The following is a 24774-nucleotide window of genomic DNA, read 5'->3' as shown; positions in this document are numbered from 1 at the left end:
GTGGCACCTTGGGCAAGTGTCTTCTACTATAGCCTTGGGCCAATCAAAGCCTTGTGAGTGGATTTGGTAGATGTAAATTGAAAGAAACCCATCATATATATATATATACTCTTTTACTCTCTCTTTTATTTGTTTCAGTCATTTGACTGTGGCTATGCTGGAGCACCGCCTTTAGTCGAGCAAGGCTTACAAATTCTTTGTAAGCCTTGTACTTATTCTATCTGCCTTTTTTGCCGAACTGCTAAGTTATGGGGACGTAAAGGGACAAACACAGACACACAAACATATATATATATATACATATACATACATACGATGGGCTTCTTTCAGTTTCCATCTACCAAATCCACTCACAAGGCTATAATAGAAGACACTTGCCCAAGGTGCCACGCAGTAGGGCTGAACCCGGAACCATGTGGTTGGTAAGCAAGCTACTTACTACACAGCCACTCCATATATATATATATATAAATTTTATATTATATATATTATTTATATCTTAAAAATATTGTTTAAATATTTCTGATTATATTTTAGATATTTAAATCACCTGAAGAATGACTGTAACTCGAAATTTTAAGAATTGGACAGCCATGAAACGATCGTAGTGTTATACTAATTATCTTTTTTTAATAATTTTGATATATATTTAAAATAATATAAATTAATTAATCTTATGTATTGGCTTAAGTTTTTCATTGTATGATTTGCCTAATAGTGGTTTTATCTCTAATTTAATATAATATTATATATATATATATATATATATATATATATATATATGTAAGTATATATATTTGTGTCTTTGCCCCCCCCCCCAACATCGCCTGACAACCGAAGCTGGTGCGTTTACATCCCCATAACTTAGTGATTCGGCATAAGAGACCGATAGAATAAGTACTAGGCTTACAAAGACTAAGTCCTGGGGTCAACTTGTTTGACTAAAGGCAATGCTCCAGCATGGCCGCAGCCAAATGACAAAAACATTAAAATATTAAAAAAATAAAGACAAAGACTCGAAATACACACATATTCATTTATTCGTATATTTTCAATATCACCATAGAACACATAAATAAATATACGCGGTTGCTTACCGAAACATGGAATATCAAATATAAAAAGATGGGAATATGTGTGACGTTCAAAGAGTTTCCTCCAGGGATTTTTCAGCAACTAAAACGAAGCAGTTTTGGAAAATGGAAGAAAACGGAAACATGTCTGTGGATTTTTAACTCCTGGGAAATTCATCATACCAAATAATTCAATTACAACAATAAGGATTTTACATTTAACCATTAGGGAGGTGACATGCATTTCCAGCTGGCGATTCAAACCAATTACAAGCCCACTTCACTGCAATAAAGCATCTGATAATAATAATAATAATAATAATGATAATTAATAATAATAATAATAATAATAATGATAATTAATAATAATAATAATAATAATAATGATAATTAATAATGATAATAATAATAATAATGATAATAATAATGACGATAATAATAATAATGATAATTAATAATAATAATTCTTTCTACGATAAGCACAAGGCAGCAACGTTGAAAGGAGGGGCAAGCTCATTGTATAAACCTCACTACATGACTGGTATTCTATTGAAATGCATAGCTGACCTTGGTGGGATTTGAACTTAAAATGTAAACTACCAATACAAATACTGTAAGGCATTTTTTCCTGATAACTCCAGTGATTCTGCTAGTTTCACTAATAATAATAATAATCCTTTCTACTAAAGGCACAAGGCCTGAAATTTGGGGGAAGGGTGCTATTCAATTGCATTGACCCCTGTACATAACCGGTACTTAATTTATTGACCCCCCCACCCTGAAAGGATGAAAATCGAAGTCAACCTTGGTGGAATTTGAACCCAGAACATAAAGACGGACGAAATGGCGCTAAATATTTTGCTTGGCAGGCTAACGATTCTGCCAGCTCACCACCTTGAATAATAATAATAATAATAATAATAATAATAATAATAATAATAATAATTCTGTAGTCATTATTTATTAATTAATATTATAATTTTTTCTATTTTTTTTTTCAAACTATTTCATGTGATTATCTGAAGATGATATTGCTTAAACCACCACCAATAATAATAATAATCTTTTCTACTATAGACACAAGGCCTGAAATTTGGGGGGGAGGGAATGAGTCAATTATATCGATCTCAGTGCGTAACTGGTACTTAATTTATCAACCCCGAAAGAAAAGGCAAAGTCATCTGCTGTGAAATTTGAACTCAGAATGTAAAGACAGATGAACTACCGCTAAGCATTTCACCCGGCGTGCTAATGTTTCTGCCAGCTTACTGCCTTGAATAATAATAATAATTCTGTATTCATTATTTATTAATTAATATTATAATTAAAAAAAATTTTTTAATAAAATTATTTCGTGTTATTATCTAAATATAATATTGCTTAAACCACCATCAATAATAATAATAATAATGGTTTTAAATTTTGGCACAAGGCCTGTAATTTTAAGGAAAGGAATTAGATGATTACATTGACCCCAGTACTTGACTGGCACCTAATTTATTGAACCCCCTCCCCGCCTAAAAAAAAAAATCAAAGGCTAAGTTTACCATGGCAGGATTTGAACACAGTACAATAAAGAGTTGGATAAATATTTGTCTGATGAACTAAAGATTCTACTGAAACACATGTACTCTGAAATTTGAGGGAAGGGGTTAAACAGTACTTGGGTGGGTTACATCAAGTACTGGTACTTTATTTTATCGAGCCCAGAAGGATGAGAGGCAAAGTTGACCTAGGCAGGATTTGAACACAGAATGTAAAAAGGCGCAGGTGTAACTGAGTGGTAAGAAACTTGCTTCCCAACCACATGGTTCTGGGTTCAGTACCGTGTGGCACCTTGGGTAAGTGTCTTCTACAACAGCCTTGGGCTGACCAAAGAATCGTGAGTAGATTTAGTGGATGGAAACTGAAAGAAGCCCATCATATGTGTGTGTGTGTCCCTCACCAACCGGTGTAGGTGTGTTTACGTCCCTGTAACTTAGTGGTTTGGCAAAAGAGATCGATAGAATAAGCAGCAGGCTTCAAAAAAGTATATACTGGGGTCAATTCGTTTGACTAAAATTTCTCAAGGCGCTGCCCCAGTGTGGCCACAAACTAATGACTAAAACAAGTAAAAGAAGGAAGCAAAAAGCTAAAAGGATAGGATTATAATACCACAAGGTATTTTCCCATAAAAATCTGATAATATTTGACTAGGCACAAAGTGTCTATCTTTCAGGGGAAGGAAATGATGTGAAAAAAAGAGCACATTTTTCTCAAAGACAACCAAAGGGGTCAGGGAAGTGAAATTATGTTGACCGAGAATCAGGACCATAAAAAAGTGGGATTCTGGTTCCATGCTGAAATCCCCCAAATTTTACCCCTCCACCCTATGGTGGTGGTGATTTCTCCCAGGTTAAAAACTGTTGTTCTTGAAGAAAACAGAAGTGGTGGGGGAGAGACTGGTGGAATGGAAGTGTTGTTACTTGATAAGTTCATAGGAGCAGAGGCTGTTATAGTAGTGTTGCGAGATACATAGAGTGGACATAGAATATTAATAAATCAATGTTTATAGTATAAAGTGGCTGAGCAGAGGTTGTTATTGTTGCTGTTGTTGTGGGGTTTTTAGCCTGAGGTCAGTCTTCATCAAATAGATTTATGATCAAAAGATAATCCACTAGTGACCATCCTACATATTTTTTTCCAGGCTCGTCTATCCAAAACTATATCCTTATCCAAAGTAACATAGCCTTTTATTTCTTTAAGATGGTAGGCTGATATGAGGCAGATTTGGCTGCTGTTTCTAACATGGTGGATGACTTCGTTTTGTGGGAAGTAGGGATTATAATAGAAAAAAAAAAAGGATGTTAATGGTCAGGATATGGAATTGTGTGTGTATGTGTATACATGTCTGTGAGAATGATTATGATTTCTTTTATTTACTTTGAACTTGTCAATTCAATTGATTTTATCAAAAAAAAAAAAAAAGCTGTTTTCAGAAAAAATATCTTTTTATAATTAATTATTCATCCAAAGAAGATAAAAAACGTAATTTATAAAAAAATAACTAAATGCAATGAATACCACCCTGATCATATAAAGGTGTGTCTTTGGGTGGAAGGTGGGTAGCAGGTCACGAACTGACATTAAAAGTTTGTCCTTACTAAGATTCATCATCATCATCATCATCATTGTTTAACGTCTGCTTTCCATGCTAGCATGGGTTGGATGATTTGACTGAGGACTGGTGAACCAGATGGCTGCACCAGGCTCCAATCTGATCTGGCGACCACTCTGAGAGTGTAGTGGGTGCTTTTACGTGTCACCAGCATGAGGGCCAGTCCAGCGGCACTGGCAACGACCTCGCTTGAAACTTTTTTATCACATGCTGCTGGCACAAGTGCCAGTAAGGCGACGCTGGTAACAATCATGTTTGAATGGTGCTTTTTATGTTCCACTGGCACAGAAGCCAGTCAGCTGCTCTGGCAGCGATCACGCTCGGATGGTGCTTTTAGTGCTCCACTGGCATGGGTGCCATGTTTACTTTCTGAATAATAAAAAAGTCATATGAAATTTGGGGGTTTTGCCCCAAATTAGAATGTTCTTGTGAAAATACGTAATCCTTTTGGTTGATTTCCTTAAAAGAATAATAAAATAGATCAGTTGTGCTGCATCCAAGGTGGAAGCCACACTGTGCTCCAGCTTGGGATCAACAATTCCCCTACATCTCTTTTCCAGACACTAATGTATACTAGGGATGCTTAATGCGACAATTCCTCATAATTAGAGCCACCTCTCCTGTCTCCTGTTTTTTAAAAAAAAAATTTAGGATTATCACCTCAGATTATCATCTCATCTCAGATTGTGATTACTTTGGTGTCCTTCCAGATCCACTGGCATATGTGAGCAACTACTTCTCTGCATTGAGAGGTCACAGCTCTGGAACTGAGGACCTGTGATTAGAATGTTGCAAGAAAGAATCACAAGATGAATTCTTCAAGCCATGTTAATCAGAAGGAGACAAAAGGGTAGACCAATAACAAGATGGTTTGATAATAAATCACAGTATCAGCTGGTCATGCTTGGTAATTCAGTTGGAAAGTGTAATGATGGTTGCTGCTGATAGGGCCCTATGAGGAAGGCACCTGAGGATCCTACCCCTGCAACCCTTTCAGGAATAGTGGGCGGAGGAGATGGATGGATGGTTGAGAAATAAAATAAAAGTACAAAATAATGGACCAAGTAATTAAACTGCTTGATTACACTTATATACCAGAGTAAACCAAGTTAAGGAAAATACAAGAATCTGCAGAAATTAACGAGGATTTATGTTGGTAAAAGACAATTAATAAAATTAGTAAAACAGTCAATTACTCACGCCATGAAAAGAAGTGAGGTTAACCCTTTAACAATCAGACTGCTCTATCAAATGTAATGTTTATTTATTTACTATGTTTTGAATTAATCATGGATTATCTCATGAGATCATCATCGTTTAACGTCCGCTTTCCATGCTAGCATGGGTTGGACGATTTGACTGAGGGCTGGCGAACCAGATGGCTGCACCAGGCTTCAATCTGATCTGGCAGAGTTTCTACAGCTGGATGCCCTTCCTAACGCCAACCACTCCAAGAGTGTAGTGGGTGCTTTTACGTGTCACTGGCACGGGACCAGTCAGGTGGTACTGGCAACGACCTTGCTCGAATCTTTTTACACATGCCATCGGCATGGAGGCCAGTTAGCCGCTCTGGCAACGATCACACTCGGATGGTGCTCTTAACACCCTACTAGCACGGGGCTCAAGTGCCAGTAAGGTGACGCTGGTAATGATCACACTCGAATGGTGCCTTTTATGTGCCACTGGCACAGAAGCCATTTAGCCGTTCTGTCAACAATCATACTCGTATGATGCTCTTTGCACCCTGCTAGCACGGATGCCAGTCATCAAATTTGATTAATAGTGTGATTATATATTTTTTGAATGATATTGTAGGATAGGTGTGAGAGGCTGGATCTGGTCAGTTTGAACATTAAACAGGTAGAATATTTCGGCTGAATATGACATGTTTAAATACTAAAAGGTTAAACATTTTAGGCAGAACTCTGTTTTACACCAGTTTTTCCATGCTAAGTCAGTCCTTATTAAGCAAGTTCTTGATCCAGCCATGACTCTACCTAAAAACATTTGATTTGGAAACAAACATTTTAACCACATAACCATGGCTGTACCATTTTCAAAGAAAAATGTTCTTCCAACATAACATTAGATTCTACTTGGATTTCAAGAAACTCTAACATCAATAATGGTTTCAAATTTTGGAACAAGGTCAGCAATTTGAGGGGAGGGGCTAAGTCAAATGCTTCAAACAAAGTGGATCAACTGGTACTTATTTTATCGACCCCAAAAGAATGAAAAGCAAAGTCAACCATGACAGAATCTGAACTCAGAATTTAGCAATAGGTGAAACACCACTAAGCACCCCATCCAGCTTGCTAACGATTCTGCCAGCTCACTGCCTTAAACTCTAACATCATTAACACCAGCATCAACACCACCACTACCACATGCACCCTTAACATTTCTGCCACTGTCATCAATATCGACCCTTTGCCTGTGTATCACATGTGATGCACAGAACATATTTCTATGGAGTTTACACATCATAATTGATACACATCCCCAATTATTTTGACCCTTTAGCATTTAAACTGGCCATCTCCTACCTGAATATTTTACCTGTTTTATGTTCAAACCAGCCAGATCTCGCCTCTTGCACCTACCTTACAATGTCATTCTAAAAACCAAACGACCACACCATCAAAATCTCAAAGCTCCGAGATAATTCAAGATTAATTCAAGACAACGTGAATAAATAAGAATTACATTTGACAGAATAACCTGAATGCTAATTGGTTAAACGAGCAGAATAATTATAATTTCAAGACTGAATAATGTCTGCAAACAATTTTGTTAGGTTTGTTGCGATGCAATTCAGTTCTTGAATGATAATGATTTATTTATATTCATATGCATTTTTATATTGCTTGGGTGTGGTTTGCTTTTGTGGGCCTTTTTAAAAATTTACTTTCCTACTCATTTAACCTAACAGAGTCAAAAGAAAGCTTAGAATACGGTATTATCCTAAATTATTTATATTACTAGTTAGCAATCTAAGGCAAATGTATCGTGTGACCTAGTCTTCATTAACTTAACACTTATTTCTTTATTGCCCACAAGGGGCTAAACATAGAGGGACAAACAAGTACAGACAAAGGGATTGAGTTGATTACGTCGACCCCAGTGTGTAACTGGTACTTATTTAATCGATCCTGAAAAGATGAAAGGCAAAGTCGACCTCGGTGGAATTTGAACTCAGAACATAACGGCAGATGAAATACCATTAGGCATTTCTGAAGATTAGTATTTAACCATTGCCTGTCCTGTGTATCGCATGTGATACTCAAGATATATTTCCCTGGCATCAGATACGATACACATTCCCGGCATTTTTTCAACCACCAGAGTAACTTATGAAAGGAAAGCTTTTATTATTCAGAATGTATAAAACAAGGATTAACTATAAAAAAAAAAAGCATGGGCATTTAGGATACACTTGTGAAAATAATTTGGAGAGGCAAGGGGTTAACACCTAATAATGGTTTCAAATTTTGGCACAAGGCCAACAATTTTAAGGGAAGGGAAGGGAAGTGCTCAACTGGTCCTTATTTTATTGACCCCAAAAGGATGAAAGGCAAAATTGACTTCGGTGGAATTTGAACCCAGAATATAAAGATGGACGTCATACAAATAAGCATTTTGCCGGGCGTGCTAACTACTCTGCCAGCTTGCCTAATATTAAAATCATGAATATATATTTTTTAAAAAAAGTGAATAAATATAAGTTGAATGATTTTAATTTCATCAAAAAGGTATTTTTTTTAATGTCAATAAATTGAAAACAATGAAAACAGCTTGGAAAACATCTAAATTTCAAATTCTAAATTTTAAGAATTTGTATTCTAATATTGCTGAGGGGAGTATGTGGAGAGGAGAGGGAATAATTCTTTTTTAATAAAAATTACAAAATACAAAATTTGTACCATAAATATCTTAGTTCAAATGCACACTTTCGTAAAAATGTAAAATAAATTAATTTTTGTACAATGAATTCATTTTTTTATGAAGAATTTTTGCTACAAATTCAAAAATTTTTTTTTTGTTAGATTCATTTACACACACACACACACACACACACACACACAAATGAAAAAAAATAGATTCAGAGAATCAAATGTAACTCACAGTAAGCACTCCAGCTAGTGTTTGGCTATCAGGTAACATAGTAATTAAATTTAAGTTTTTAAGTTTATAATGCAAGTTAATGTTACTTTGCACCTGAAAATCCAAGAAATGCAACTGGAGTGTAAAGATAATTTAAAAATCAGAAGTGAGAGATGGGAAAGTATTTATTCCATATAAATAAAGACACTTTGACTATCACTTTTCCTGAATTTTGATTGATTACATATGAGTGATATGAGTGAGTGTGTGTGTGATTGATGTAGGATTAGTTCAAAACAACATGAATACATAAGCATTACATTTGATAGACTAATTTTAATGCTAAAAGGTTAATTATAAAGATTTCATTCTTAAAAAAGAAAATAGATATATATTTATATATATATGAAACATTTTGTAACCAGGCATCAGCATTATTTTCTTTACACAAATAAAAAGTAAATTCTTTAAAATGTATTCAAATGTTTAAAGAAATATAGCAACCAATAATGTTTAACAAATATAATTTTTTTCCAGTAACATTGGTCTGATTCGTCCTTAGTCGAAAGACACCTGTTGTTAATGTCCTGTTATTTGCATTTGTATTTGTGTACCATTTCTCCATTTTTTTTCCATCCTTGTTTTTGTATACATTCGCTGCTTTCTTCCAAGGAATCTAGTGCACTTTGCTTAGTTTTTCCTTGGGGCTGGCCAGATTGGAGCAATCTCGAGTATAACCAGCTGAAATTGCAAAGATAATCTGGAACTCGACTGAGGAAAGAAAACTCCGAATGACCCGTCCTTGTTTTTTCTTGTTCCTTTTTTGTATCATCTATCTGGATGTTTTGCGTTCTTGTCCCATTTTTGTATTCCTTTATATATATATATATATATATATATATATATATACACACACACACACACACACACACATACATACATACATACACACACATACATGTATGCAAACCTTTGACTGCTTATTTTTTTTTAGGTACATTAATTAATATTTGGGCATTATCACCTTGGTTGCAAAATTAAAAAAATATGAAAATTAGTAATATGAATTAATAATGTAATATAAAAATTTATAATATTTAAAAATTGAATTTTCATACATTAAAAACAAATGTTATGACAATCAGCATCATTTCTTAACGACTTCCATTCCTCTCAGCATGCTTTTGGTAAATCCCTAATTGACAACTGCCATAATTAAAGGGTTAAGAGATTAAAAGATTGACAAGTTATGAAACGTGAAATGATCTCAGTTTGTTGTATAAACAAAATAAATACAAATATAATTTTTGTTTACAAAAGAACCTCTTTTGTTTACAAATTGTTATCGTATAGATTTATCTCTAATAAAAATACATTTCATTTTTCTTATTAAATTTGACAATTGCGAGATGGAAGATACATTTTTTCCTTTTTTTTTTAATTTTTTATTCAGAGCTTACAATTAGATCAAAATAAATTGTAACAGCAAGTTCCTTTCTTTCCATTTATAAAGAAAATAGATCAGACAATTTAAAATGAAATGGAAATACATGTGTACATGTATATATTGGTGTGTCTGTTCAGGAATATCCATCTGTGTGTGTGTGTGCACCTCCATGTGATCATAAAACATGTGGCAAAGATGTACTGATATTTCAAACCAAGTTATACATGTCAGTATATTACATTAAAAGTGAGCTTAAAGACTATTAATTTGATTTCAGAGGAAATTGAAAATTAATTTTTATAATTAGCAAATCTAGCTGGATTTATTACTCAGTTTAAACAACAACAGAGAAATGTTATTATATAAATGCAATTTGTTAGTCTGTTGGGTCTGTTTGATATTTTTAAATTGCTGTCAGACAATTCTTTTAAGGCCAAAAGCTTTTCGTCCATCTCTGAGCATATCCAATACCTATAAATGCAACAATTTCAGAGAGGAGAATTACATAGAGAGAGAGAGTGGGGAGAGAAGAGGGAGAGAGGGGGAGGGCAAAAAGGTAATGAGGGGGGAGAGAAGGAGAGAGGAGAGAGAGCAAAAAGGTAATGAGGGGGAGCGCAAAAAAGTAATGAGGGGGGAGGGGGGAGACCAAAAAGATAATGAGGGGGAGAGCAAAAAGGTAATGGGGAGAGAAGAGTAAGGGGGCATGTAAAAAAGTAATGAGGGGAAGAGGAGAGAGGGTTAGAGTAAAAAGGTAATGAAAGAGAGGAGAATGAAAGAGATAGACGAGAGAGAGGGGAGAGGAGAAGGAGAGAGAGGGAGAGCCTTATTGTTTAAACAGATGATCAAAAGCATTCAAGTCCTGTCCCTACCACCTTTGTTTTAGCAGTCTGTAAGCGTATTATTACCTAATGTCTCCTTCCTCATTTCAGGCAATAGGTTAGGATTTAAGGGACACTTGGTTTTTATTGAAACTTCTTAAGCTCAAGGGCCTAGGGAACCTCTCTAACACAGAGACAGAGAGAGAGAGAGAAATGGGGGAAGCAAAGTATTTTGATTGATATAACATGGAAGTCTGTGACTATATGTTGCCAATTTCAAGAATGTTTCTGATATATAATTGATAGTTTAATGAAGAATGAGAGAAATATGATTGTATTTTATTTAATGAAAATATAACATCCCATGATATCTGAATGCCAATAGTATCCACTTACAGTTTGGGGTCACCTTGAGCAAGATAAAATTTTAACCCTTATCCCAACACTCTCTAAAGCACTAAGTATGATCTAGATATAAATTCTTTTAGCATTTAAACTGGCTGGTTCAAGCCTGTTTTATGTTCTGCCAGATCTGACCTCTTGCACCTAACTGACAATGTCTTGCTAAAAACATAAATTCCATCAAAATCTAGAAGCTATGAGATAATCCATGATTAATTCAAAAGAATGTAAATAAATAAAAATTTGACATTTGAGAGCATGTTCCAGAGATATATGTGTTCTGAATGCTAACGGACATATGTATGTTCTAGAACTATCCAATTCAAGAAAAGATTTTTTTGCTTGAAAATAAACCCAATGTTCTCTAATTCCGAAACAGGAAAAACACAACATTGCTTGCTTTAAAGTCTTGAAACTAGAAGCATTTCCAGAAAGAAATCTGAAATTATCATTTTTCAAGGGCAGTCATTTAAATCTTAGTTTTCTATTTCAACCCTTTCGTTACCAACCCGGCTGAAACTGACTCTGGCTCTGTAGTACACATGTCTTGTTTTCATAAGTTTTGAATTAAAATCTTCTACCAAACCTTAGTCACAATTTATGTTCCTGACAATAGCTTAATGATAACTGAATTATTTTACTAAATTCTTTGTTATATTTAAAGTAATTGAAAGAAACACAGAGCATCTCAAAATAAATACAGTAACGAAAGGGTTAATGTCACACTCCCAGCATCATCATCATTAAGTATAAATAAATTTGATAATTAGTATAATTAAATTTGATATTCTATGCTATCTAATTCATAAGGTATTAAGTCTGTTTCTGTATAAGCGCAACAGAAGCACAGTTGATTGATTTGATCATATGGAATTATAACCGAAGGGATGAAAATATATTCTTTTCTACTCTAGGCACAAGGCCTGAAATATTTGGGTGAGGAAGCCAGTCAATTGGATCGACCCCAGTATGCAACTGGCACTTAATTTATTGACCCTGAAAGGATGAAAGGCAAAGTTGACCTCAGCGGAATTTGAACTCAGAACGTAACGGCAGACGAAATACCTATTTCTTTGCTACCCACAAGGGGCTAAACACAGAGAGGACAAACGGATTAAGTCGATTATATCGATCCCAGTGGGTAACTGGTACTTAATTTATCGACCCCGAAAGGATGAAAGGCAAAGTCGACCTCAGCGGAATTTGAACTCAGAATGTAGTGGCAGATGAAATACAGCTAAGCATTTCGCCCGGTGTACTAACGTTTCTACCAGCTCGCCGCCTTAAAGATGAAATACCGCTAAGCATTTTGCCTGGCATGCTAATGTTTCTACCAGTTTTCCGCCTTTCAAGATTTAAATATTAATTTGCTCAAGACGGCCCTCAAACTGTAGACAGGCTCTTAACATTATACATTATGAGATGTTGCTTTTTTACTCAATAAAATACAATAAAATAAATTCATGTTTATCTTATCCTTGATTAAATTATCAGTATCAAATCAACAATACTTTTCAGGGATTGACAAGATACTATAGTCACTTGAGAGAAGCTCCCTAGGCTATTTAACACACAGATTCATAGAATTGACATGAACACATTACCAGATATCCTGAACACAAGAATTATTGATAAAATACTAAAATGGTTAACAAAGTTGCGATCAAGGTAAGGAACTTGCTGACAGGAAATGAAAATGGTAAGTTATAAATTCTTATGAAGCTACAAGATTGTTTTCGCTTCTTGGAAAATGGGTTTATTAAAACGTCAATGAAGAATTTTGGATAGAACAAGAGATTTAGAGCATGGCAGTAGGTTTCTTGACATGTTCTCAAAATAAACAGCAGAATTCTTGAAAAAGGCAGTAAATTTTTTGACAAACCAGATCTTGAAGATAGTCAAAGTTTGTTGACGATACTGAGTTTCTCGATAAATTTGACAAAAGTTGAGAATTATTAAAATGTTATAATCTTTTCAAAATTAAGAATAGATTGTAAAAAATTATATATCTTATAATTAAGGAGAAAATATAGAAATAATTTTGTTGTTTAGCAATGAAGAATTTCTTTATTTTAACTGATGATCATATAGAAAAATAATAACATAGTTAGAGTTAGCAAATATATATATATATATATATATATATACATATGTATATATATATTTTGAAATTGTTTTCTCCTTTTCATTTACAGGATATAATCTGATTAATTTCAAATATCAAAAGGTTTAAGTGATTATAGAGAATTAAAATTATCAGTACATCAAAGGTTAATGGGGAATAAAAAGACAATATTTAAACATTTTCGCATTCCTAGCAAAATATATGCATGGAAATATTGATATCTCCAAAAGAATAGGATAGAAAATTCAAGGGAAATAACTCAGTGTGTTATATGCGCCTATGTCAAAATAGTCAAACCGAGACTTTCATATACAATATAGGCTTAAACAATGATATAGATATATAATATTTAAGGTTAAAGATGTGGAGGTATTAAAAAGAATGTTTATAAAATAGTTGAGAAATATTAACTAGTAATGGACATATAAAAACTACCTTGTCCCGTTGGCCAAGGCGTAAAACTGGGATAAAAAATAAACTGAACAGTTGTCTGCCCCTGTTAAAGAAATTGAAGAAAATGTAAATTATTATGTTTTAAAAAAATAAATAAAATATATTTTATTACAAAAATCCTGAAAATAAAATAGGTAATTCTTTGAAAGTCTAGCTCGAAATATTTACATTTTTTGACCTTTCTCAGTTACTTTTATATGTTTTTGTTCTTTATTCTTTAATACAGTTTGTCAACTTGAAAATCTTATTTTGTTTATTATTGTGACAATATCACAGCAACCTACTCTGAAATATCCATTAATGTAATTGAAGACTCGATTTACAGATGAAGAATTTTTAAATTTCCTCAAATATAATAAGAGTGAAGAAAGGGTTATGTTAAATTTTGTTTTGGTTTGAATAGCATGGCCAGATAAATAATAAACTCCCTAAAATTTGTCATTTGTCAAAAATGATAGAGAACCTTTGCAAAGAATTATTTGAATTGCATGGAAAATATGATTGATCTTTACAATCATCCTCATCGTCACCATATCATCATCATCATCATCATCCATATCAACACCCATTATTAGCATTTTCCATCCAAAACAGAAGAATCAAGTTATACAGAAATACAAGTAACAAGTTGGCATTGTTAATTAATATAATAAAATGATTAATTTTGTGCTTTCTTCACAACATATTTTACTTTTGGAAAGAAGAACTTTTCTTTCATCTCCAAATTAAATGAATATTGTAACCAAAGTACCCAACCTGTTCATGTGGTCACACTAACACCACCACCTTGTTGTGTGTCTTTTTGTATAACTCGGTTATTCATCGTTTGCTACTTTAAGCTTTTTATTCAATCCCTTAATTGCTTGTTAATTCAAATGGTTTTATACTCACTCTCGAATTATGCTTACATCATTGTAAAATATTATGAATTGTAAATTAAATAATTTTAACACTGAAAGAAAATATCCACTTGTATGTCTGTCTCTCTGTCTGGTTAGTCAAGATAGTTTAGTTTGAACCATCAAGTTAGTAAGTATAAATTATTTTAGTTTAGTTATTAGGTTTTAAATCCTGTCACGGTTGATACTAGTTGTTCCTAAAAGTCTGGGATTTCAAAAATCCAGTATATATCAGGACATAAAAGATGTCCTTCTCCAATTTTTGGCAGATTCTAATATAAGACAAGCAACAGAGTCATATTCATTAAGGTATTGGTCAAGCAGGCAGGTTTGACCATGTACTAGTGGCACTAGGGAGGTGTTAGAGGTCAGTATATGAAATTGGTATTAAGGTAAGTTCATCTGAAGCCTGCTAGTACAGAAACAAACATATCTATACATAAGACGATGATGATGATGATATTCATGATTACGTAGTACTGTGGTGATTAAACAAAAAAAAATAATAATAACACACTTAAATAAACATAAGCAGGTGTTTGAGAATAAAATTAAATAAAATAACTTTCATTTCAAATATTTGCAGCTGAGGCTTTGCACATTAAAATTGCCTTCAATGCATGAAGAAATATTTTATAGTTTACTATCAGCTTGATTTACTAATTAGCATTGTCTCGACATTAAAATATAAGGTGTTTGAGCGTAATATTTTTCATTAGGGCAGAACAAGTTTTAGAGTTGAAGAGGATTATCTCCCCTTAAACTGTTAGTCTAACGTCTTGCATGGCGGCGTTGTCTGTTCGGTTACATTTTTATGCTAATGATGTAGATTATAAATTGATTATAGTTTTCTTTACTACCCACAAGGGGAACAACACGGACAGACAAAGGGATTAAGTCGATTACATCGACCCCAGTGCGTAACTGGTACTTAATTTATCGACCCTGAAAGGATGAAAGGCAAAGTCGACCTCAGCGGAATTTGAACTCAGAACGTAAACACAGACGAAATACCGCTAAGCATTTCGCCCGGCGTGCTAACGTTTCTGCCAGCTCGCCGCCTTCATTGTAAATTGATTATACACAGAATAACTAAAGCCTCATGGATATGTTAAAACTGAGTGCTAAATAATAACAGATGTAGACAATAAGCATAAGGCCAATAAGACTAGGTCTAAGATCATCCTATAGAAAGGGACGAGCTGTAGACTGCATAAACCAGTGGTTCTCTACCGGGGTACAGATAAGGTTTTGCTGTTGAAATTTATGTACAATAAATTGGTTATAGCTCTACAATTCTCAAAATAGTTTAATTTTTTAAAATACAATTCCTAATAATTTTTAATTAGAAAAATACAGTAAGATTTTTTTTTATATACAGTGAATGGCTATAGAGAGCCAGAAGGGTGAAATAGAGATTGAAGGGGTCCATAGGGGGGAATAAATGGTGGAGAGCCATTGGCAAAGATCTTTCAACCACATTAAATAAAGTCCAGAAAATTTTTATTGTATTACAAAAAAAATAACCCCCACCCCTAATTTATTAGTATATTTGCTGATTGCTTCATGTTTTGTGTGTGTGTGTGTGCATGTGAATGTGTGTATATTTTTCTTCATATAACCACAACATCCATATTCCATCATAGAAGCATTCAAATATCATACATTCTGGCTCAGTATAGTTACTGAGCAGAACTGACTTGTTTCTGGAATGGCAAGTTCAGAATATATTAGTTTCCATTGCATATCCTGATATATGTCTGGATAGATTCCTTCAAAGAATACCAGATAAGCCACCCATAATTGGATACAACTCACCCAACAAGAACTCACTACTTGAACAAAACTTGACTTAAACAGGATTCGAATAATCCTATCAGGTGGTGCTATTAAGTTAGACACGGCCTGGACCAATCTTTGGTCGAAACATATCTAAGTTTATCTAAGTTTATGTTAGCTAGAAAATAAATTTAGTTGACTATTAAAAGTAGAACCAACCAGTTCTAAATTTAGGTTACAAATCTCTCTATATATAAAGCTGAAGTTGTCTGTGTGTGGCAGGTTTTGTAGCCTTCAATTAACACTATCTCCTCCAAGACCCTGTGGCGCAAGTTGACCAAAGTTGAGAGTATGATAGAAGAAGGCTTGCTCTTTCTTCTGTAGAGGAAAAAATTCAAATCGGACCATGTTAACACCAAAAATTATTACATCAAAAAGGTGCTTTTTTTCTATGAAAATCCCTATTTTTTACAATTTTTTGACTGCTGTGTCGCAATTTTTCTGTGTATTTCAACCAGAAAAATGTTCACTTAAAGAGAATAACAAGCTACATAATGCAAAATTTTTACTTTCCAAAAATTCCAATTCTAAAGGGTCGAAACAAACCCGAGCAATGCCGGGTGATACTGCTAGTAGAATATAAAAAGAAATGGAGTAGTAGACTTTGGTTGATAATATTCTTCAATTATAGATAAGTTTTAATAAGGACGAAACATATGAAGGTTTATAGTTACATTACAACAAACCAGAATGTACTAATAGCCATACATATAGCTTGATATGTTACTGAGAAAATAAATTAGGTTAACTATTAAAATAACTGAAGAACTATCTAGAACAGCATTTCTCAACCGGGGTTCCGCAAGAAAGAGTGAGATAAGCTAATGCCAATTTCATGATCGTAATATTACTATACATGCACAACATATTGGTTATTGTAATATTGTAATATAGACATCATCCAATCTAACCTATTATGTTATCAAGAAATTTAACCATATATATATGTATAAAACCACATATATGTATATGTGCATATACACAAAGGCGTAATGGCCCAGATTTAGGACAGTGGACTCATGGTCATAGGATCGTGGTTTTGATTCCCAGACCAGATATTGTGAGTGTTTATTGTGGTCAATGAGGAGGGTAGTACCAATAGTAATTGGTGCACTTGGAAGCATCAGCACCTAACTACCATCATGGTTCAAAAAGATTGGTACAAATGCAAAGGTGGAACACCTACAAAAATCAGCATTGCTTGGAACTGCAAGAATTCTTTGCAGGGTTCTTGAAGCATGACCTGTAAACAAGTGTCACCTTAGTCTGCTGGCTGTGGACAGCGGACACTTTCCATCATACCCAGCAAAATAAACTGTGAGTTTTCATCAAAATAATAATAATAAAATAACAATAATAGGCGGAGGAGCGGCTCTGTGGTAAGTAGCTTGCTTACCAACCACATGGTTCCGGGTTCAGTCCCACTGCGTGGCACTTTGGGCAAGTGTTTTCCACTATAGCCTCGGGTCGACCAAAGCCTTGTGAGTGGATTTGGTGGATGGAAACTGAAAGAAGCCTGTCGTATATATGTATATATATGTGTGTGTCTATGTTTGTGTGTCTGTGTTTGTACCCCCAACATCGCTTGACAGCCGAAGCTGGTGCGTTTACGTCGCAGTAAATTAGCAGTTTGGCAAAAGAGACTGATAGAATAAGTACTAGGCTTACAAAGAATAAGTCCTAGGGTCGATTTGCTCGACTAAAGGCGGTGCTCCAGCATGACCATAGTCAAATGACTGAAACAAGTAAAATAGTAATAATAATTACTATTATTATTGTTGATGTTGTTATTAATATTCTGTTTTAATTAATAACTAATACTACTTTAAAGAATTCTTTTTAATCAAGGTAATTAAATGATTCAAAATAAGGACAATGATAGTCCTAGCATGAAGCAGGCTTATGACAGACAAACTATAAAGATTGCTGATTGGTTGTGTACTTCAGGGGTACGACAAAACATGTATTACTATTAAGAACTACAACTCATGTCACTGTACCTGTTTTTACAAAAAGCAATTTCCAGAAAAAACTCTATACACACCATTTGGTCAAAGCTGGACTTTCTTGTATACATCAAACTTTAATATCCTTTGTGTGTATATGTGTGTGTGTGCGCAAGTATATATCTGTCTATCTGTATGTATGTGTGTATATATATAGATGTGTGTGTGTGTGTTCTGTTTAGGTAAGATCAACAAAATAGTACTCCATCCAGTGAGAGATAAATACCATTTATTCATACTGTGTACATCATTTAATGTACACAGCATGAATAGACAATGTGGTCAGGGCCTGAAGATTGCTTGGAGACACAAGACATTATAAAAATATGCCTAGACCCCTAGACCTGCATCTCCAAAGCGAGAAACTATTGGTAGCTTGTATCTTTATACTGTGTACATTAAATGATATATATATATATATATATAATAATAATTATTATTATTATTATTTGAGGGAATATTATTCCTAACTTACAGGGAAAAATACAATTTAGAAATACTAAATCAAATTTCCCCAAATATAATGTATATATATATAAAAATTAGAAAAACCACCTTTTATCAATTCAAAATTTACTTAATCATCGGTACATTATTGTTATTTTAATTTTAATATTTCTATTATATGTAATTTTCTAGATGGTGTAATTTAATTGTTCATTTTGAATTGATAAAAGGTGATTTTTCTAATTTATATATATATATATATATGTATATACATATATGCATGTACATATATATACATACATATATATATATATATGTAGGTCCCGGGTTGAGTCGGGGTTAACCACAGTAAATAAGGTACTCAATACATAGCAGAGTAAATTAATTTATTTTATAGAAGGAGCTTCTACAGGACTAGAACTGTTTCATTCAAAAGAAATCATCAGAAATCATCAGCTTCCTGATGATTTCTTTTGAATGAAACAGCTCTAGTCCTGTAGAAGCTCCTTCTATAAAATATATATATATATATATATATATATATAAAAGTTGAGTTGTGGGGTATCGCACGAGTGGGATTATATAAGAAAAAAGGTTTGAAAATGCAATTTAAACGATGTTTATTTACTTAACCGGTTTCACTCTTTGGTAAAAGATTGTCAAAAGTAACATTAAAAGTAACATTGAATAATATGGGTTCAAAAAAGTTTTTTACATGATTATCACATTGAATATTATGCATTCAAAAAAGTTTTTTACATAATTGTCACATTGGATATTATGAATTCAAAAATGTTTTTTTATACATAATTGTCACATTACATGTATAAATATAGTGTTTGGTAACAGAGAAGTTCAATAGTGTGATGAGAATATTTGGAAAAATTGGCAGAAAAGGATAAAACAAATATATTATTGGAAATTTGGTTGCGTTAATTATTGGTTGTCGCAAATTGTCACATTACATGTATATATATATACAATCTTTGGTATATATATACACACAGTCTTTTGCCAGCAAAAATTAAAATGGATTTTTTATACATCTCAGAATATTTTAAGTTGAAGGCGAGAATACATTTTTACTGACCTGTTTGTTTTAGCAGAAAGGTTGAAATGAGAGAAAAAAAGATATGTACCCAGTGTGGTGTATACTTCCCCTTCAAGTATCAATGGTTTTGGGGTTATCAGGAGGTTAGTATGTGGGTGTGAATAGATGTGTCCTTGCCTGCTGGTCAGACAACGTCTGTTTGTCACACACATATATATACACACACACACACACATAACAACACACACACACACACACACATAGTATACAAACACACACCACATACACACAACACACACACACAGAATACACACACACACATACACAACGCACCCACATATATAATATATACACACAGCACACAAATATAACATGTATTTATATATAATATACACACATATATAACACACATACACACACACACACACACACACACACACACACACAACACACGCACACATACATACATAATATAAATATCACACAAATACACCTAGCATATATATACACATACAATACACACATACAGCATGTATACAATACACATACACAATATATGCTTGCAATATACGTACGCAATACATACATATAACATATATATATATAGACAATGTATATACATATATACATGTATACATATAAATAGTGTTTACATACACATACATAGATATACCACATATACACACAATATACATACATACAATGCATACACATACACGTACGCATACATATAATATATATAAACACATACACACACATAACATACATACACAATGTATACATATATATACACGCGATGCATATACATGTATTCATGCACATATAGCACACCTACAATATACATATATACAATGCACACATACACACACATATATCCACTTAATTGTACACATACATATACAATACACATACATACAATATACATATACACAATGCGCATGCAAATAATGCACATGCCTATACACACACAAACATGCAAATAAATATACACACACACACATATATGCACATATATATATATATATATACATGTACATACATACATACATGCGCATACATATATTATTTTTCCACACACATACACACACATATATATATAAAAAATTCACACACACACCCACACACACAAATTACAAACCTATAGCGTACACACTCAAATATATCTCTACATACCGCACACACACACAAACAATGTACTCACATATACACACATACCATGCATATATTTATACATGTAATGTGACAATTATGTATAAAAAAACATTTTTGAATTCACAATATCCAATGTGACAATTATGTAAAAAACTTTTTTGAATGCATAATATTCAATGTGACAATTATGTAAAAAACTTTTTTGAACCCATATTATTCAATGTTACTTTTAATGTTACTTTTGACAATCTTTTACCAAAGAGTGAAACCGGTTAAGTAAATAAACATCGTTTAAATTGCATTTTCAAACCTTTTTTCTTATATATATATATATATATGTATATATATATATATATATATATATATATATATATAAATAGATGTGTGTGTGTGCATATATGTATACATAAATATTGATATATACACACCTTAAAAGGTAATGCAAATTAGAAAATAATTACCTTTTGTCATAATATACCTGCATGTCAAGCATTCTTCAGATTGTGCCAATATTAGCAGGAAATTTCCAATACAAAGTGCATTTGCAAGATAATTTACTGCGTTTGGAAATAAAATCAAAAATATGTATAATAAATATGTATAACCATGCAGAGGATCACGAGCAGCATCTCAGCAGTAGCTGGAAATAAACATTGTGCATCTAGAGCAGATTACTGTGTGCAGCATGCATTAGTAGAATGTTTCTGGTGAAAAGCCACAGCTGGCTGCACATGCAGAGCCTGGAATATAAAAAACAGAAATTATAATTTGTGGAAAGCAGCAAACTGTTATAATAAAATATCGAAGAAATACCAAATATATCAAACTATCTCCTCCTCGTAGGTAAAGTGATTGTATGTTGTCTTTTTCTAAACCAGTTCCTCATGTCAAAATATTTTCCTTCTTAGATTGATTTTATGTTCAAGATTGCCTGATGAAATGGTGTGGTTATGTAATAATCTAATATTATATTGTAATATTATGCATTATTGAATAAATGGCCACACTGTGGAAAGATGTGTAGCATGAATTGAGCAGTCCATTCATGTTCTTTTGGCTGTGTGGTAAGTAGCTTGCTTAGCAACCACATGGTTCTGGGTTCAGTCCCACTGTGTGGCACCTTGGGCAAGGGTCTTCTACAATAGCCTTGGGCCAACTAAATCCTTGTGAGTTGATTTGGTAGACGGAAACTGAAAGGAGCCCATTGTATATGGAAATATGTGTGTGTGTGTATGTTTGTGCCCCTCCCCCCAACATTGCTTGACAACCGATGCTAGTGTGTTTATGTCCCCGTAACTTAGCGGCTTGGCAAAAGAGACCGATAGAATAAGTACTAGGCTTACAAAGAATAAGACCTGGGGTCGATTTGCTCGACTAAAGGCAAATGACTAAAATAAGAGTAAAAGAGAGTAAAGAGAATCTGTGGAGCACAATGAACTGGATTTTTCATGATGACAATCCACCCTGTCACTGAGCTTTCTTCACTTGCCCTATTTGTCAGATTCAGCGCCTGCAGATTTCCATCTCTTCTCCAAGATGAAAAGGTGGCTGAAAGGTTGCTGTTTTAATGCCTTTGTCAAGATCCAGAGCAAATCGCAGAAGGTCCTCGACTTGCTTACGGAAAGTGACTTCTGCTTCAACTAATTCCATCTAACCCATGCAAGCATAGAAAAATGGATGTAAAGTGATGATGAATGAAAGAACGATGATGCAAGGAAAATAAAATTAAACAAAGACTCATGGCATTCTTTAATTTTCTATTAAATACAGAAAACAATTTCAAGCATGTCTTGGTCTTTCTCTAACCGTCTCAAAGGAGAATAGCTTTCACCCTTAATATATACCCCGGTCCATGAACTGAAGTGCTTATCTAAAAGGGCTTGTCAGTCCGCTTCATGGTCTTAGTGGACAGAATGAAAAAAGGCATTGACCTGGAGAATGGCAAGCAGGGCCAGATTAAGACCCACAGAGGCCCTAAGCACTTAAAGGGTTTTGGTGACCTCATATGTATGTAATTCAAAATATAAACATTAATAAACCATAAAATAAATTTGATCTGGCAGTGTTTCTACAGCTGGATGACCTTCCTAAAGCCAACCACTCCGTGAGTGTAGTGGGTGCTTTTTACATGCCACCAGCACAGGTGCCAGGCGAGGCTGGCAACGGCCACAATTGGTTGGTGCTTTTTACATGTCACTGGCACGAGGGCAGTCGAGGCGGCGCTGGCAACAGCCATGATTGGATCATTCTTTCATGTGCCACCGGCACTGGTATCACAACTGCAATTTCCATTGATTTTTTATCGATTTCGATTTCACTTGCCTCGAATATTATTTTAGAAAGTTGAAAGTGATTTCTTTTGTGCTGTAGACCATTTACCATTTATGTGGTGCTCCATCCCCTCCCTTGATGCCCTAAGCTCGTGCTTATTTTGCTTAATGGCTAATCCAGTGCTGATGGCAAGGGAGATGTGTTGGAACAGCCAGTCTGACTCATGGTGAATAGGGATGTGGTCTGGGGGCTGAGAATGGCAGAGGTCTCCACTGCCACAGGCTTGACCACAACCCTGTTAGAGAGTGACCGATTCTTTGACATTTTTGCCCTCTTCAGCGTGAAGAGTTGTAAATGCCTGGGTAGCTGAGCACACCAAATTGCTGCTGGAGGTGTCATAGCATATGGCATCCCAGATAAGAGGCCTACCTATTTCTTTACTACCCACAAAGGGCTAAACACAGAGAGAACAAACAAGGACAGACAAACGGATTAAGTCGAATACATCAACCCCAGTGCATAACTGGTATTCATTTAATCGACCCTGAAAGGATAAGGCAAAGTTGACCTTGGCGGAATTTGAACTCAGAACACAGCGGCAGACACAAAATACCTATTTCTTTACTACCCACAAGGGGCTAAACACAGAGGGGACAAACAAGGACAGACAAACGGATTAAGTCGATTACATCGACCCCAGTGCGTAACTGGTACTTAATTTATCGACCCCGAAAGGATGAAAGGCAAAGTCGACCTCGGCAGAATTTGAACTCAGTACGTAGCGGCAGACGATATACTGCTACACATTTTGCCCGGCGTGCTAACGTTTCTGCCAATTCGCCGCCTTCTCCCAGATAAGAGGCCTATCACCACCGAACGGGAAAATTGTTATGCTGTCATACCTTTTACTGTCCCCTCAGTCTAGTCCTGCTGGCTTGAGCTAGGAAGGGAAGCCTGTGACGTCTATGCCATGCTTTATGATCTAAAAATATTCACCATATTTGTTGAAGTAAAGTTGGAATACATCGTTGCTCTTGAACAAGGGAGGTAATTCTGTTTGATTAAATTAGCTTAAATGAAAATACTTTCCATTGTGATTTAATGATTGAAAACAGGGCAACAGCATAATTAGCCAAACATAAAAATGTAGCACTGCTATCATGGAAAAATGGATGAGAAACAAAAACAAAAAACGTTCAAGGGATGAGCACACATACAGATATTTGATACAGCATCTAAAACGCTTAAGCTAAGTTGAAAGAATTATCAGGTCATCCCATAAGTTCTGTCCGATTTTATCTTTTTTAAAATTAAATGAAATTTAATAGTATTTTAGAATGTCTAATGGAATTAAAAATTATTTTTATGCATTTGTGTACATTTAAACTAATTAAATATTATTTTGCAGAATAATAGAATTAAAATTTTTTTGATTAAAACCTTTTCTAACATGGAAGTATCCAAAGAGCATTTCAGGCACATAATGCTTTATGAGTACAAAAAAAGGAAACTTTGCAGCTAAAGCAACTC

General features: G+C 34.1%; 1 protein-coding gene across 4 annotated transcripts in view; it reads right to left on the bottom strand.

The window, feature by feature from the left end:
* Positions 1–12245: 12245 nt before the first annotated feature.
* Positions 12246–24774, bottom strand: part of LOC115211123 (dual specificity protein phosphatase 3-like) — a 108162-nt gene continuing 95633 nt past the window's right edge. For 2 of the 4 annotated variants that reach the window (XM_036501933.1, XM_036501931.1), the window contains 2 exons: positions 21435–21713; positions 12246–13622 (listed from right to left, as the gene is read on the bottom strand). The gene's annotated coding sequence lies outside the window, so the exon portion shown is untranslated. The remainder of the gene's footprint in view (positions 13623–21434; positions 21714–24774) is intronic. The other 2 variants (XM_029780057.2, XM_029780058.2) reach the window with 2 other exon arrangements.

Source organism: Octopus sinensis, linkage group LG4, assembly GCF_006345805.1.
Source record: "Octopus sinensis linkage group LG4, ASM634580v1, whole genome shotgun sequence".
Lineage (NCBI taxonomy): Eukaryota > Metazoa > Mollusca > Cephalopoda > Octopoda > Octopodidae > Octopus > Octopus sinensis.
The sequence above is the reverse complement of the archived record's forward strand: the minus strand, read 5'-3'. Positions and strand labels throughout refer to the sequence as shown.